Genomic DNA, 17736 nt, shown 5'->3' with positions numbered 1-17736 from the left:
GTGATGGTGATAAAAAGTGTGATGATATATGTTGTATTAACATAGGAAAGCTTGACAGAATTTATCATTTAAATTCTGCGAAGAGAGAATTAATTGCTCGAATAGTGGCGAAAGACTATGGATCCTTTTATGTAGAAAGGGTAAACCGCGTACTTTTCATAACCCGAAATCCCCATCTCTTTATGGACCTCATTCAAACGGGAGAAAAGGAAGAAATCTGTCGTTTTATTATAGAAGACGAAGGTTTATCATCATCATCATCATCACCACCACCTTCCATGTAAAAACACCTACAAGCCAAATAGTTTGCAGGCAATGTGCGTCAATCAATTTGTGAATTCCTTTTTGGATATTAATAGAATGGGATATTGGACCGTGGCCTGCTTACGTAGAACAATCAACACCAACCCTAATATTCCTCATTTTTTAAAACGCCAAATAATCAATGAAGTTCAACGGAATCTAATGATTAGATCATGGGAAAGAGCAGTAGCAGATGAAACAACTACTGAACTTTTATTTCAAACGCACCACAGACCCCGAGATGAGATACATTGGCAAATTGGATAGCGATCACTATTCATACATTTTGTATGGTTTAGTGACGGTGATGACCACTGCCATTTAATGAAACTCGTTCACATGTCCAAAACAGTAGTGACATATTTATTGGGATTGTGTAAGAGACATAAAGCACTGTGTAGTATTTTAAGTTATTTTACTGAATTGATTATGTTATAAAATATATTTGTTTATTATTCTTATAATAAATAAATCTTGAAGTTAGGAGCAAATGCTAAAAGTATAAATAAAAACCATTGATGAATCTTAATAATGTAATAATGCCAAACCAATTAATTCACATATTTCTTTACATTACAAAGGAAACATAAGTAACTGAATGGGCTCTGGCCGAAATCAAGGCCTTTAAAAACGTATTCGTTTTTCGTTTTGTATAGATCCTGTTGATCATTTCATTTACTGACGACGTCATTATACTTGGCTTCAATGCCCCCACCATCATTATTACCCCCTCCTCTCATATTATTTGAGATAACTAAAATTAAGTCAAATGGTATAAAAAGGGGAACTAATTATTATTAAAAGTACAAGTTTTCAACAACTATTGTCACTAATTAGAAATTAAATTTTTGTAAGAAGTGTATAAAAGTAATAAAAATTTAGAATTTCACTTAACTATTACATTCATTTGCCCAAAACGAGCACAGTAATAATAAGTATAATGACGTCGTCAGTAAACGAAATGATCAACTATATTTTATTCTTTAGAAAAGAGTATGATGCTGTAAAACTTAAACATATCTTAGTAACCTTTTATTCAAATGATGAACTCCTAGCTACCAAAAAAATTTTGGTATCATGTAATAATGGTGATGAGTGGCCATATGAATTAGACGAATTTAATTATCCACATAAGATGGATTACAATGATCTATACAAAAAGAAAGACGACCACGTTACTTCTATTTTTAAAGGCCTTGATTACCTGGAAACCGAAGGTAGATTACCGAAACCTTCAATAGATTTGAGTAAATATCCCCAATATGAATTAACCACCCATATAACTGTTATTGAGGTGCTAACTAAATTGTCGAGGCTTCAAGATAATGTGGATCATTTACAAAATGTTGCCTTGCGACTAACGGAAGAAGTACGTAACTCTGAAATACAGAAAATGATAACTGAACTGGTTAAATCTACCATCGGCCAGAGTCCAGTCAGTCACTTAAGTTCCCTTTCTAATGTAAAGAATGATATGTGAATTAATTGGTTGGGCATCATTACATTATAGTATAGTATAAGATTCATCATGTGTAGGGGGGTGAAGGGGGTAGGATTTAGAGTCTTTGATCTAATAGTACATTAACATCGACACGTTATGCCACGGAAAAAAAAAGTAGTCTTTGTTTGTCTATGCCATGGTCAGATAACCTTGAAACAAAGACCATATGTTATTGGGATTTATTTGATTAAATTCTATCACAAATATATAATAAAAAATTCATATGACGATAAATCTTAGCCAATAATTAATTCCCTATTTGTTGCTAGGGCAGATCATTTCGAGAAAGTATTAGAATGGAATATTTAAAGGATTTAAAAAAATATGAACAAAAAAGAGGAACTTTTCATTAATATAGATATCGAACATATAAATAATGAAAAATTTAACACCAAAAAAATTCCTGGATTACATTATTTACCCCTGAGACATAATCTAATAAGATACTTATTTATAGCTTATAAGTTATACAAGTTAATAAATGATAATATTAATGATTCCCACATTAAATTTAATTATCCGCCCAATCTTAGCAGAAGACAGTTAATTTATTGGAAAATTTACGATATGTCAGGATTAACAGCTGATAATAAATTTATCTGGTATGAAAATTTTTTTACACAATTTCACAATCAGGATATTGTAATTGACGAAGATTTTGGGGTATATTCCCCATTTAAAATTGAAGAGGCCAAAATGATAATATATATTAATACTGTGGTAGATTTATGGTTTTTTCTTTTAGATGGGGTAAGAAATGTTGAACAAAGTTTAAGTGAGTATATTATTAGAAATTGTTTAACTTATGAACAAACATTGGAAGTAAACAAAAAATCAATTACAAATATTGATATGTACATTAAAATCGATGAAGTCGTGAGATATGATGAGAATATAATTGAGCATCTCATTAGTAATTATGAAAAAAATAATAATTGGTCAAAACTAAGAAATATATCACTATCTACAGCGTGGGACATGCATTGTGATTTATTAGAACAATTTACTAGTATTATTAATAAAATTAAAAATCCAATAGAAACAATACCAAGAGATGCCAAATTTTATTCTTATCTTTCCCCTGATTATGTAGTAACTAAAATGGTGGCTTACCTCTCACAAAAAAGGGAAAATATTACTATTTGGAAAAATCAGTACCAAAATTATTCCATTAAAAAGAATGGAATTATAAAAAAGATGAGAAATCGGGGGGTGTTGAAAGATAAAGTTGTAGAAAGGGAGGTAGAAGAAGAAGAAGAAGACAAAGATTACATTTGTACAACATAGCAATGATGAAATAATGATGAAAGATATTTGTAATGGTTATGTCAGTTTGTTCAATCTTCTCCAGATTTTTATTCCGTTACAACTTTCCAATCATAACATCTTGATGATAAAACTAAACCTTTAATAATGAATGATGACAAAACTAAACATTTAATAATGAATAATTCATTCAAATAGATAATCACTTTTGAGCCTAGAATTAGAAAAACAAAATAAAAGTTGTAAAGAAGGATGAGCTTTAGTCAAAAAATAATCTGGTATTAGGGAGACAGGGGAAACCTGGCAAGGATAACCTTGGAAAGGACGTTATATAAAGAGACTCCGACGACTTGGCGGTCCACATTCTAGAACTAACTAAGTACAGTCGTCACAACCAAAAAGTGCAGTATAGGATTTGCCCATTAGAGTCATAAGTCAATTATGAACCAACAACCCCATCTTCATCCTGTAGACGATTGCTTGCTGGAATATTCCAGAACTGTATCTGGTTGTAGCAACATAGATCCTATTCGCCTACTAAATATTTGGAACAGCCTCAGGGTCGATAACAACCTTCGCCCAATAAATATAACACCGGACACTCTGAACATAATTGACCCAAATCGGTTTCCTATCGACAACCCAACTTTACATGTTCCTGAGACATCCAATCCCCCCCTCCCATTATCTTGTCCACCAATCCAAAGTCCCCCAATTACTCCAGCTGAACTCTGTAACAATCACCTCATCAACTAATGATCTTAACCCACCCTCTAAGAGAACATAGAAAATCGATTAGATCAGCAGAAATAACAAGATCCAACAGTGACAATGATTCATCTGAAAAATCGTCCAAAAGTGGAGTGGACTCATAGGATGAAAAATCTCCAGATCAAGTAAGTAATTATCAAAAGGTATCAAAGCCGAGGAAGAAAAAAATATTGTTTAAAATAGGTGGTAAAAGAACTGTAAATTATCTGAACATAGCAAAAATCATAGTGTTGATTTTAAACATTACTGGACAAAGAGAGAGAGAGAGAGAGAGAGAGAGAGAGAGAGAGAGAGAGAGAGGTGACATCATATTTTAAAGGATGTGGTAACGTCAGATGATAACAAAACTTGTCCAGAGTATATAAACAGATGACTGTTACAGCTTAACCAGCACTACACAACAAGCCTTTGACTGACTATAAAGCTTATCCATCTTTACAACTGAAGAGTTGCTCACTTGAAACATAAGTATGTTTTTTTTTGTTTTTTTTAATTTTGTCATTGTTTATTGTTTGAGTCTTTATTTGGTTCATTTTGAAACATAAGGTATATTTTAAAAACTTTTTGTTTAATTTTTTGTATCACTATTTAATTCTTTAGAAAGGATTGTTTTAATAATTCTAGGCTTTGGTTCTGTATCAGACGTTTTTGTTAATTAATTTTATAAATATTTAGGATAACGATTTAACTGATTTTGTTTTTTCGTAGATGAAAGAAGTCTCTCAACATCGCTGTCGTCGTTCACGTCGATCGAAGAATGATAAATATCTTCTACCCCAGAAAATAAAAAGAGAGGATGCCCAGAGGTATGGACAACTTGGTAACAAAAATTGTGGCCCACATATGAACCCCTATAGATGGATGGTTGGTTTTAATACTGAAGAAAAGAAAGGAAGGATCTTAAGGAGCAAACCATGTTCTTATATATGCACCTTATTTATCACATTCGATCCATTTAATCCACATGAAGATGGACTATTAGACTGGGATATTAACATTGAGATAGAACGTAATTTAAATACATCCTGCCTTGAAATTCAATTTGAAGGCAAGGATTCAGAATGTGATTTTGTGGATCTGAGAGGACATTTTGGACTAACTGATCTCAAGGAGATATTTAAAAGAATAATATATATTCTCCCAGAAGTCGAGCTATCCAAAATATTCAAAATAATCCCATCCTTTAAAGATAAAAAGGTTTTAAAGCATACTGAAAAGATTAAAAGTCTTTTCACAATTGAAAAGTATAGGTGTAGATTTTCAAATTTTTTGACTGTTCTGTTCAAACCTGTAATTGTTACTAAATTGGAATATTTGCTTGGTAAATAACAGTGTTTGTAATTTGGGACTAAGTTGGATTTGTGCTGATTGATTGATGAGGTATGGGGGCAAGAGTTGTTTGTCTCCTAATTCATATATCTTATAGGATCTAAGTTGGATTTGTGATGACAGGAAAATATTTATTATTTGTTTGTCGAACTTAATTAAGCTTTGTTTATTAGACAAATCAGGTCTCGCATAGTAGGCAGAGTACTGTGTTCTAGCTAGTATGCAAGGCCCGATTTACCACATCATCAGTGGGATTTTCGTTATTAAACAAACAATTTGTACCCCAATCATTGATTTAACATAAACTATATGATTTACATTTTACATTGAAATATTTTTTTTTTTACATACCACCACTACAAAAGCTCTAAAGTCCTCCATATTATTGTAAAAAAAAGAGAGAGATAATGTTTACTGAAAAATGAGTAGTAGTATTAAGGGGTAAAGTAAAAGTTGTTCAATTTGTTTATAAATTTATTTATGAAATGGTTATAGAAAGAGCTGCAACTGGTCCAAGTTTCAGCATCACACCCTAAACAGAAAAGGAGAAAAAAAAATACACAACGTATTATGCAACGAATTTTCAACATTTTCAAATAATTTCAGGGAACACATGTGTCAACAAAAATATTTCTATAACAATCAGATATTAAATTTAGCACATAATAAAGGATTCTATTGATCAGTTTTATCAAAAGAAGTGTTTAGTGCAATAATATAATTATTCAAAGTTACCCTTCCAAAAATATACAATATTTGATGTTTAATCAACAAATGGACTTTGGACTAAAATGTCTCAATAGGTTTGTAGAAGCACAAACTCTATAAGGTGTAATTTGCATGTAAATTGATTAATAAATGAAAGCTGAGAAACACCTTGAAGTTGTAAATTACTTACCTGAGTAAAATAAGATCAAAGTTCGGCCACCTGTAGTCGAGTGTGTCATCGACCGATTTCGTTCATAATTGGCACCCTTGTAGATAGGCATCCATTGAGCAAGGTATGCAATATCCTGCACATACATATTACCAGACTTCGACTTGTAGACGGCACTGTCACACCAGCCACAGCAGTAGATGTAGATGGCACTGCCACACCAGATGTAGATGGCACTGTCGTGGCCGTTCCATACACATCGAGGGGTTGAGGATGTGTGAGGAGGGTCGAAGCGGGGTGTGGCTGCTGTGTCATGCCTCTCACAGCTGAGGCGGGGAGGCCGCCTGTATCTTCACTTGATAATAACCTCCCTTGTGCTACAGCGTCTCTCCTTTCCAGCCAACGACGGCGACCGCGTGTCAAATTGGCTACTCTTGCATTCAGACCCTTCCGTTTATAGTCATTGTGCGCTAGACGCTACAAAAGCGAGATTCCAGGAGCAAAAATGGAGCGCGCATCAACACCCTCCACTCTCAACAGGACACAACATGTGACTGGTAGCTGGCTGCCTCTCCCACCCCCGCTAGGAGACGGTTGCCATTGAGTGTATATTTGTTGTCATATATACAGAGTTATTTCCGACGTTATTACGGAAAAATTGACGTTTAGAACGTACGACGCAATACTCTTTGTCGCACCACAGCCGCGGGGCACCGGATTCTGCAAAATTACGCATGGAAATGTACCATAAATACTTTAATTTATATCATAACATTCTCGGGTTTGCGCCAAAGTGTTACCAGAACGTTGTAGTATTTTTATAAATTTTTCAAAAAGATTTGATTTTTCCGAATTTTTGTGATGATAAGCCCCCTTAAGAAGATGAAAATATTATAATTAATGAATAATGAATAGTTCATTCCCTTTTTTGAAAGGAGAGGGAGTATTCCAAAGTGTAATTTATTTTATGTTTGCCGTACAAATTAATTAAATGTTTAAATGGTGGTGAAAGAATATTCATTTTTCTGAAACATATTCTTCATATACCTCTCTCATTCAAACGAAGGAAAGGGAAACTAAAGTCACTGTTTAATTTTACACAACAAAACATTTATCTTCATCATCAGCATGTCAAAAAAAAATGACAAGAGCAAGGTAATAGTAGTATACAAGACAAAGAACGCAATGAGTTTGTGATTTAAATTTTTACATTGAACGACAATTACATTATTACAATGTGTACTACAATATTGACCTACCTTATGTTAAATGTGGTTAAGAACTTATTACTGTGTCTTTGAAGCTATACAAAAATAATAAAAACATCTCGAGCATAAACATTGATATAAAAATTAAATAATAATATATATTTATAAGAAATAATGTCAGTCTACGATGACATAACCATGGCACAACTAGCCAGATTAAGAAGACCATGGAGAACTTTTATATCTTCGATTAAATACGACGATGAACTAACAAGAATGATATATCTATATTATGCCGATAGACTTGATATTACTCTGGAATTACATTGCAATGTACCACCACCAATGGTACATCGTGTGAATAAAACATACAGTGTATCAATAACGCCAGTAACTCTTTATTCGATAAAATTTTGGATGGGAACGAATAAAAAAGGGTATCCCGTGGCATCACAATTGCAATTTATAATGCGAGTTATGGTAACTGACAGGAAAACGGGAAAATATTATTATTTGTTTGTCGAACTTATCGCTAACCGCGACGAACGGCGTACAATGTTCTGTAAATTCAATTTAAATAAATCTTCTTTGTATGGCCAAAATGAAAGACTCAAATGCCAAACTCATGTAAATGGATATCGATCCTATGCTAAAGATCCGCTTGTATTTCTGACGATGATACAAGCGTCTAACGAAGAAAGAGAAGCTCTGAAAGAGATGATGAGAGCCGATGGAATAAGAATCCCTTTATCATCATCATCATCATCATCTTATTCATATAATAAAGTTTGTCAAACTGCAAAAGAGAAGCTTTTGAGATTGAAACGATATTTCAATCGACATTATTACTTTAGGTATATGATGTTCGACAATATACAGTGGGAATTAACCAGAGATGCTATTGCTTTCGAAGCCTGGTTATATGGCCAAGAATGGTCTGAATACGCTCATGAAAAGAGAATTCAACACGAAAAATATTGCTTGTTCAACGACAGAGAGTTTCAACTAACAAAGTTGCACATGAAACCCAGTTTTAAGTTTTTTTTTAGAAGGTTCGTGCATATGTATGACTGTGGGAAAATTGGTTACACCATACTTTGGAATAAGGACACTACTACCACATATCGGGTATTTAGCGATTGTGAGGAAGAATACTCTGAAATTTTTTGTGGTACTGATCATTTATTAAATCACGTCGACAGAGTGTATCATGTGAATCAATTTGGTAACTGGTGGCATGATGATGGTGATGGAAGAAACATGGAACCATGTGTGAATTCATATGGTGAACTAATTGCACGCATGCATGTGAAAAATTATGGAAAAATTTATTTCGAAATGATCATAGTAACTTATAGTACCCCATTCGACGTACTATCTGAATGTATTCTTTTTCTAACCCGAGATCTCAAACTCTTTGTGGATATTATTCAAACGGGGAACAAGGATGAAATTTATAGTTTTATCGTTCGAGACGAGGGTTTATCAACATCTCCGCACAAATATGACAATCGTTTACGAGCTATATGTACTCGGGCAGTTATAAGTTATTTTTTGGATGTTAGAACAACAGAATGGGGTTGGACAGCGGCCACTCTGTGCGAAGAAATGGTTTCCACCCTCCAGATCCCGGATTCCTTTAAATATCAATTTATCGATGATGAACTTAAATGGAGTCTAATGGTTAGTTCCTGGAAGAGAGCCGTGGAAGATTTGACATTAGATGATAATATAGCTGAACGGAGCAAGGCTGCATTTATGGCTAAATCACAAAAACTGGATAAATTGATAGATGAAAAAATAGCGGTCACGCTGGAGTACTTGAGCCAGCAGGGATGTCTTGATGAGTTGGATATATATACATTATTTTATGCTTCTTTAGTAAAAGATCCTATTATAAACTTGGATTATGCTTCTTTGGCCATAATATGGGGAACCATTAAAGAACAATAAATGAGGGCGCTGGGGCATCTTCCCGCTCTCACAGTAGGGAAGGAGGGGAGGGGGGGCCATCTTCCCGCTCTCACAGTAGGGAAGGAGGGGAAGGGGGGGGGGGCATCTTCCCGCTCTCTCAGTAGGGAGGTGAAATATGTGTATGGGTGTACTCCTGTCCGTGGTGGTTCCCTATTTACTACCGAGTGAACAGGAGCACCAGGGTGAAAGAAAATGACCATTTGTTTCTGCTTTTTTTTCTGGGGATCAAACCCGGGCCCTTAGGACTACCACCCTAGAGCGCTGTCCACTCAGCCGCCAGGCCCTGTGTACTCGCCTAATTTTGCTTACCTTGCGGGTGTTGAGCTCTGACTCTTTAGTCCCGCCTCTCAACTGTCAATCAACTGGTGTACAGATTCCTGAGCCTATTGGGCTCTATCATATCTACATTTGAAACTGTGTATGGAGTCAGCCTCCACCACACCACTACCTAGTGCATTCCATCCTAACTACTGACATTGAAAAAGTTCTTTCTAACGTCCCTGTGGCTCATGTGGGTACTCAATACCCACCTGTGTTCCCTTGTGTGTGTACCACCCATGTTAAATAATTCATCCTTTTCTACCTTATCAATTCCCCGTGTGCGTGTGTGCGTGTGCGATAGACACGCTTTGCCCGCAGATAGTATCAGTTAAGCCTTTCCAGGAGTAAACTGGAAAGAGATTGAAAAGCTTGCAAGCCCTTTTACCGGGAGAAGCCAACGTGTTTTGCTCGAGTGTTCGTGTCTTGAGGAAACACGGTCGCGTCGCCGCCTGGTTGATTATGCTTGAGGAAGGCAGGTATCAAGCAGGAGAGAAGGAAGGAGGTGGGTAGGTGGGGAGGTGTTAGGGGTGAGGTAATGTGCAGTATCTCCCTCCTTGCCTTCTACTCTCATCCCTCCCAGCCTATGTAGAAAAAAATCACTCAACCAACGTTACCAGGTTTTTGTAACATACACACATTGAGGAGCATTGGGCAACTCAATTCATACATTTTGTATGGTTTAGTGACGCTGACGACCACTGCTATTTAATGAAACTCGTTCACGTGTCTAAAACAGTGGTGACATATTTATTGGGATTGTGTAAGAGACACAAAGCACTGTGTAGTATTTTAAACTATTTTACTGAATTGATTATGTTATAAAATACTTGTTTATTATTCTTATAATAAATAAATCTTGAAGTTGGGAGCAAATGCTAAAAGTATAAATAAAAACCATTGATGAATCTTAGTAATGTAATAATGCTCAACCAATTAATTCACATATTTCTTTCCATTAGAAAGGGAACTTAAGTGACTGACTGGACTCTGGCCAATGGTAGATTTAACCAGTTCAGTTATCATTTTCTGCACTTCAGAGTTACCTACTTCTTCCATTAATCGCAAGGTAACATTTTGTAAATGATCCACACTATCTTTAGTTAGCACCTTAATAACAGTTATATGGGTAGTTAATTTATATTGGGGATATTTGTATATTAATTTTATTTAACAGTTCTAAAGTTATATATATAGAAATAGAAATTTAGTAGCCACACTCCTACTAACATTCTGAATATTCAGCTGCACAAAGCTTTTAAAAAAACATTTTATCAATGTTTCCCTTTAAATCTTTTATATCTTCGATTACATCAAGTTCCCAAATAGAAAAATATTTAGACAAAGATAATTATTATCTTTTAAATATTACTTTAGAACCATGTATAATTAAATTAGAGCCATTTCTTAGACACGATATTGTAATTGTAAATGTTTATGCTATAAAAATATGGATGGGATCTACTCGAAAAAGATATCCTGCGGCATCCCAATTACAATTTATACTGCGAGTCGTAGTTAAGGAGCATGAAAGATATTGTTCTTATATATTTGTGGAACTCTTCTCTAACATTGACCAAAGAAGCATAAAGTTATGTGAACATAATTTTGAGTATCCCCATCTTTACTTAAAATTGCCTATAACGGGATATAGGTCCTACGCCAAAGATCCTTCCATATTTCTGATGATGATACAAGCTTCCAATCAGGAACGAGAAGCTCTGAGAGAGATAATGATAGCAGACGGAATATCGATTCCATCGCCATGTAGCAAAGTTGATCAGGGTGAGCTGAAAAGGGTTATGTCCCTCAAACAATATTTGAATCGGCATTATTATTTTAGGTACATGATGTTTAAAAATATACGTTGGGAATTAACCCGAGATTTGAGAGCTTACGAAGCATGGTCGAAAAATACAAAATGGCTTACCTGCCTTTATGGCAGGAAGAAACAACATAGACCCTATTGTTTACATAGAAATAACAACCCTCGTCAAGATATAATTTATAGGGACCCCAATTATGAACTTGAATGTAATTCTCCTTCTTTTAAGGTACCCGAATATTGTAAATGGCCTAAAAATTATACATTTCGGGTTTTCAGTGATGGTGATGAAAAGTGTGATGATATATGTTGTATTACGCTACGAAACCTTGACCGAATTTATCATTTAAATTCGGCGAAGAGCGAATTAATTGCTCGAATAGTGGGGAAAGAATACGGATCATTTTATGTAGAAAAGGTAAAACACGTACTTTTCATAACCCGAAATCCCCATCTCTTTATGGACATCATTCAAACGGGAGAAAAGGAAGAAATCTGTCGTTTTATTATAGAAGACGAAGGTTTATCATCATCATCATCACCACCACCTCCTTGTAAAAACACCTACAAGCCAAATAGTTTGCAGGCAATGTGCGTCAATCAATTTGTGAATTCCTTTTTGGATACTACTAGAATGGGATATTGGACCGTGGCCTACTTACGTAGAGTAATCAACACCAACCGTAATATTCCTTCTTTTTTAAAACGCCAATTAATCAACGAAGTTCAACGGAATCTAATGATTAGATCGTGGGAAAGAGCAGTGGCAGAAGAACCAACTATTGGACTTTTATTTAATAATCCATCATATCTGGATAATTAAAACCTTGTACTCCAAATGGCCACTCATCACCATTATTACATGATGCCAATATTTTTTTGGTAGCTAGGAGTTCATCATTTGAATAAAAGGTTACTAAAATATGTTTAAGTTTTGCAGCATCATACTCTTTTCTAAAGAATAAAATATAGTTGATAATTTCATTTACTGACGACGTCATTATGTATTCGTTTTTGGTAAATGAATGGAATAGTTAAGTGAAATTCTAAATTTTTATTACTTATATACTTCTTACCAAAATTTTATTTCTAATTAGCTTTTATTCTGTGTTAATCATCACTATATTTTGTAAAAGTAATAATAAAAAATGCACTAAGAAATACTATCTACCAAAATATTTTTTTTTTTTAATAAATCAAGTCTGGGCAAAATTTTGGTTGGGGTAAGTAAGTTTAACAATAAATTGATTTGTGGAAATAATGTAATAAAATATATTCAGTATCTCATTGTTTCCTTTTTTTTACCCTAATTATTTAATTTAGAGGAATTATCACAACCACCACTGTCATCATTCAACAGTTTTGATTAATGAAATATATACATTATTAATCGGTTCGACCACCTCCCCACCTTCCTTCGCTATGTAAATAATAATGCCTGTTTTATGATATATTTCTTAGAGCTTGTAAACTTGTATCATCATCTCAGCAACTATTGTCGCTAATTAGAAATAAAATTTTGGTAAGAAGTATATAAGTAATAAAAATTTAGAATTTCACTTAACTATTCCATTCATTTACCAAAAACGAATACATAATGACGTCGTCAGTAAATGAAATTATGAACTATATTTTATTCTTTAGAAAAGAGTATGATGCTGCAAAACTTAGAAAGATTTTAGTAACCTTTTATTCAAATGATGAACTCCTAGCTACCAAAAAAATATTAGCATCATGTAATAATGGTGACAGGTACAATTGGCCACATGGATTAGAAGAATTTATTTATCCAAATAGTATGGATCGTGATGATAAATACAAAACGAAAGATGAATACGTTACTTCTATTTTTAAATGCTCTTGATTACCTGGAAACCGAAGGTAGATTACCGAAACCTTCAATAGATTTGAGTAAATATCCCCAATATGAATTAACCACCCATATAACTGTTATTGAGGTGCTAACTAAATTGTCGAGGCTTCAAGATATTGTGGATCATTTACAAAATGTTGCCTTGCGACTAACGGAAGAAGTACGTAACTCTGAAGTGCAGAAAATGATAACTGAACTGGTTAAATTTACCATCGGCCACAGTCCAGTCAGTCACTCAAGTTCCCTTTCTAATGTAAAGATTGATATGTGAATTAATTGGTTGGGCATTATTACATTATTAAGATTCATCAATGTTTTTTCATTATTTGCTCCCAACTTTAGATTTATTTATTAGAAGAATAGTAAACAAATATTTTCAATTCAGTAAAAAACAATTTCATTGAATTTGTTCTTATTTAAATAAAAGTTCAGTAGTTGTTTCATCTGCCACTGCTCTTTCCCACGATCTAATCATTAGATTCGTTGAACTTCGTTGATTAATTGGGGTTTTAAAAAATCAGGAATGTTAGGGTTGGTGTTGATTGCTCTACGTAAGTAGGCCACGGTCCAATATCCCATTCTAGTAGTATCCAAAAAGGAATTCACAAATTGATTGACGCACATTGCCTGCAAACTATTTGGGTTGTAGGTGTTTTTATATGGAGGTGGTGGTGATGATGATGATGATAAACCTTCGTCTTCTATAATAAAACGACAGATTTCTTCCTTTTCTCCCAGTTTGAATGAGGTCCATAAAGAGATGGGGATTTCGGGTTATGAAAAGTACGCATTTTACCTTTTCTACATAAAATGATCCGTATTCTTTCACCACTATTCGAGCAATTAATTCGCTCTTCGCCAAATTTAAATGATAAATTCGGTCAAGGTTTCCTATGTTAATACAACATATATCATCACACTTTTCATCACCATCACTGAAAACCCGAAATATATAATTTTCAGACCATTTATTACAATATTCGGGTACCCCCCAAAAATAAGAATTAGATTCAAGTTTATGGTTGGGGTCCCTATAAATTATATCTTGACGAGGGTCGCTACGATAACGTTCTATATGTAAACAATAGGGTTTATGTTGTTCCATCCTGTGAAAAACGTAGTTTAGCCATTTTTCATTTTTAAACCATGCTTCGTAAGCTCTCAAATCTCGGGTTAATTCCCAACGTATATTTTTAAACATCATGTACCTAAAATAATAATGCCGATTCAAATATTGTTTGAGGGACATAAGCTTTTTCAGCGCACCCTGATCAACTTTGCTACATGGCGATGGAATCGATATTCCGTCTGCTATCATTATCTCTCTCAGAGCTTCTCGTTCCTGATTGGATGCTTGTATCATCATCAGAAATATGGAAGGATCTTTGGCGTAAGACCTATATCCCGTCATAGGCAATTTTAAGTAATGATACTTGGGGAACTCGAAATTATGTTCACAGAACATGATGCTTCTTTGGTCAATGTTAAAGAAGAGTTCCACAAACATATAAGAACAATATTTTACATGATCCCTAACTACGACTCGCAGTATAAATTGTAATTGGGAGGCCGCAGGATATCCTTCTTGAGTAGATCCCATCCATATTTTTATAGCATAAACATTTACAATTATAATTGGGTATAGCCATAATTTAATTATACATGGTTCTAAAGTAATATTTATAAGATAAGACTTATCTCTGTCTAAATATTCTTCTATTTGGGAACTTGATGTAATCGAAGATATAAAAGATTTAAAGGGAAACATTGATAAAATGGTTTTTTAAAAGCTTTGTGCAGCTGAATATTCAGAATGTTAGTAGGAGTGTGGCTACTAAATTTCTATTTCTATATATATAACTTTAGAAGAAAAAAAAATGAAGTAAAAATGTTAGCTGATCAACTCTTTGTGAGTATATTAAAGCAAAAAAATTTAATTACAGATTCAACAAGAATCAAGTTTTCAGCAACTATTGTCACAAATTAGGAAAAATAAATTAGCAAGAAGTATAAAAGTAATAAAAATTTAGAATTTCACTATCAAACAATTCATTTACCAAAAACTAGAACACATTGAAGAGAGTTATATTCATGTAGCCACCAAATTTGGAACAATTGACCAAAATTTGTCTAGAAATGACTTTGATAAATCCATTGCAAGAATTATTACCCATAAAATTAATAAGACTCAATTATTTAGTTGGAATAATAGATATCTGAAACCATTACTATGCCATTGTCAACTTTTATCCTGTGTTAATCATCACTGTATTTTGTAAAAGAAATAATAAAAAATGCACAAAATTGTTAATTAATTGCCCAGATTTGTTAAAAAAAAATCATTATCTACCATCCTTTTTTGTTTTGTATTGAGGTGGAGAGGTCAATTTTATTTTATCGGTTTGTCTATTTGAGTTTTTTTTTTTAATAAATAAAGTCTGGGCAAATTTTGGTTGGGGTAAGATAATACAATAAATTGATTTGTGGAAATAATATAATAAAATATATTCAGTAGCCATGAAACCTATATCCCAAATATGTGTGGTGAAGAATTCAGTCAGAGAATCAACCAGGCTGAACATTTGTGAAGTCACTCAGCAACAAAAAAAGGCCATACTTGTGATGAAGACAGTTGTATTTTTTTTTTATATTGTGTTAAAGATGAAACTATTGAAGACCAAGAGTATCCTCAATAAAATATTGAGATAACCAAAATTGCGGCTATTTAGTATTAAGTAGAATGGTATAAAAAGGGGAACTAATCATTATTAAAAGTACAAGTTTGCAGAGACTATTGTCGCTAATTAGAAATAAAATTTTGGTAAGAAGTATATAAGTAATAAAAATTTAGAATTTCACTTAACTATTCCATTCATTTACCAAAAACGAATACATAATGACGTCGTCAGTAAATGAAATTATCAACTATATTTTATTCTTTAGAAAAGAGTATGATGCTGCAAAACTTAGAAAGATTTTAGTAACCTTTTATTCAAATGATGAACTCCTTGCTACCCAAAAAATATTGGCATCATGTAATAATGGTGATGAGTGGCCACATGGATTAGAAGAATTTATTTATCCAGATATGATGGATTACAAGGATAAATACAAAACGAAAGATGAATACGTTACTTCTATTTTTAAAGGCCTTGATTACCTGGAAACCAAAGGTAGATTACCGAAACCTTCAATAGATTTGAGTAAATATCCCCAATATGAATTAACCACCCATATAACTGTTATTGAGGTGCTAACTAAATTGTCGAGGCTTCAAGATAGTGTGGATCATTTACAAAATGTTGCCTTGCGACTAACGGAAGAAGTACGTAACTCTGAAGTGCAGAAAATGATAACTGAACTGGTTAAATTTACCATCGGCCACAGTCCAGTCAGTCACTCAAGTTCCCTTTCTAATGTAAAGATTGATATGTGAATTAATTGGTTGGACATTATTACATTATTAAGATTCATCAATGTTTTTTTTAGCATTTAATCCCAACTTTAGATTTATTTATTAGAAGAATAGTAAACAAATATTTTCAATTCAGTAAAAAACAATTTCATTGAATTTGTTCTTATTTAAATAAAAGTTCAGTAGTTGTTTCATCTGCCACTGCTCTTTCCCACGATCTAATCATTAGATTCCGTTGAACTTCGTTGATTAATTGGGGTTTTAAAAAATCAGGAATGTTAGGGTTGGTGTTGATTGCTCTACGTAAGTAGGCCACGGTCCAATATCCCATTCTAGTAGTATCCAAAAAGGAATTCACAAATTGATTGACGCACATTGCCTGCAAACTATTTGGGTTGTAGGTGTTTTTATATGGAGGTGGTGGTGATGATGATGATGATAAACCTTCGTCTTCTATAATAAAACGACAGATTTCTTCCTTTTCTCCCATTTGAATGAGGTCCATAAAGAGATGGGGATTTCGGGTTATGAAAAGTACGCATTTTACCTTTTCTACATAAAATGATCCGTATTCTTTCACCACTATTCGAGCAATTAATTCCCCCTTCGCCAAATTTAAATGATAAATTCGGTCAAGGTTTCCTAGCGTAATATCACATATATCATCACACTTTTCATCACCATCACTGAAAACCCGAATTATATAATTTTCAGACCATTTTTACGATATTCGGGTACCCCCCAAAAATAATGAATTAGATTCAAGTTTATGGTTGGGGTCCCTATAAATTATATCTTGACGAGGGTAGCTATGACTTTGTTTTATATATAAACAATAGGGTTTATGTTGTTCCATCCTGTGAAAAACGTAGTTTAGCCATTTTTCATTTTTAAACCATGCTTCGTAAGCTCTCACATCTCGGGTTAATTCCCAACGTATATTTTTAAACATCATGTACCTAAAATAATAATGTCGATTCAAATATTGTTTGAGGGACATAAGCTTTTTCAGCGCACCCTGATCAACTTTGCTACATAGCGATGGAATCGATATTCCGTCTGCTATCATTATCTCT

This window comes from Procambarus clarkii, chromosome 27 (genome assembly GCF_040958095.1).
Source record: "Procambarus clarkii isolate CNS0578487 chromosome 27, FALCON_Pclarkii_2.0, whole genome shotgun sequence".
Lineage (NCBI taxonomy): Eukaryota > Metazoa > Arthropoda > Malacostraca > Decapoda > Cambaridae > Procambarus > Procambarus clarkii.
This window is presented reverse-complemented; position numbering follows the sequence as displayed.